This window comes from Arachis ipaensis, chromosome B09 (assembly GCF_000816755.2).
Source record: "Arachis ipaensis cultivar K30076 chromosome B09, Araip1.1, whole genome shotgun sequence".
NCBI classification, from domain to species: Eukaryota; Viridiplantae; Streptophyta; class Magnoliopsida; order Fabales; family Fabaceae; genus Arachis; species Arachis ipaensis.
In genome coordinates this window covers 102,629,711-102,631,242 of record NC_029793.2, presented here as the reverse complement: position 1 = coordinate 102,631,242, position 1,532 = coordinate 102,629,711, and positions in this window count along the sequence as shown.

Here is a 1,532-nt window from a genome sequence, read left to right as displayed (position 1 = left end):
AATACACTTGAAAGTTTTTCAAAAACTTATGTGTCATTCAATCACCATAACGCTACTTTGGATTCTCTTTTGAGTAAAGTGTTGTTTTTGTCCCCAACGTTTGGGGTAAATCCTAAAATTGTCCCTAACGTTTCATTCGTCCTATTTTTGTCTCCAACGTTCTAAAATTGATTCAACGTTACCCCACCATTAATTCCACTCATGGAACACTAACGGAGATCCCTACGTGGACGCGTGACGTTAGTAACCCCAAACGTGTGCATTGATTGGGGGTTCACTTCGCGCGTAATGTTTTCTTTTACCATACGAAACGCTTGCATAAGGGAAACGAAACACTTCACATTCCACCCACACCTCCTGAACCCTATCGATCATTTCTCCTCTATTCTTCGCGCTTGAGTACAAAGGAAGAAGACGGATTGAAGCGAGTTGGTGGTTTGGTGCTCCCTACACACGAGAGCTTTGCCCCGTCTTGGTGGTACTGAAAACTTTGAAACGGCACAGAGCGAAAAGGTATGTGCAATGTATGTTTGATTTTCGTTTGACTGTAATAGCTGATGCAAGTAAAGATGTTAATGCATAGGGTTTCTGCGATTGCAATGTTATTGCTTTTAGGGTTTGGGGTTTTTGATGTAAGTAGAATCTTTTGAACCTGTGTTTCTGCATATTGATTACCGTTGGTTTATGGTTTGTGTAATAGGAATAGTAGCGGAAGAGATGAGTCATTTTAGTGTGAAAATTTATCACCAGGGGATGTTTCGGTTTGAAGGAGGTATTGTTAGGTATTTGGGTGGGGAGACGTCCATTGTAGACTACTGTGATGAGGATGAATGGAGTTTGATTGAGGTGTATGAAATAGTGAGTAGACAGGGGTATTTGAAGAAGGATATTGCTGCGATGTGGTATAAAGCTGTGAATGCTGGGTTAGAGGAAGGATTGACCATGCTTAAAACTGATAAAGATGCAATGGATATGGCAAGAATTGGGGGTAAAGGATGACATGGTTGAGGTTTATGTTGTGCACAAGACAAGTGAGGTGGGAGAAGTTGTGCAACCTGGGAAAATTACTGCTCCTGTTGAAGAAGGTGATCAAGCTGGGCCTGGCCCAATTATTGTGTATGATGGCCCTGGTGTTGGGTCAAAGGCAGCTACTGATGGGCCAACTGATGGGCCTACTGATGGGCCTACTGATTGACCTACTGAAGTGGAAGAGGTTGGGTCTATGAGTGAGGGATCATGTGAGGTTGTTAAGAGTGATGATGCTATTGAAGAAGAGGAGGAGGGGAGTGAGACATCTGAAGATGATGACTATGAACCCAGGGGGAGTGAAAGCTCATGGACTTCTGATTCGATTGCTGAGAATGCATCAACTCACAGCTTTGGTAGTCTTGATTTTGATGACAGTGATGATGAGAGGGAGGGAGTTGAAGGCTTAGTAGATGTGAACATCACAGAAGAGGGAGAAAAACAGTCTACACCCAATCAGTCTCATGGTCAATCATCACAACCAGCTGCACGAAATCTTGCTAAGG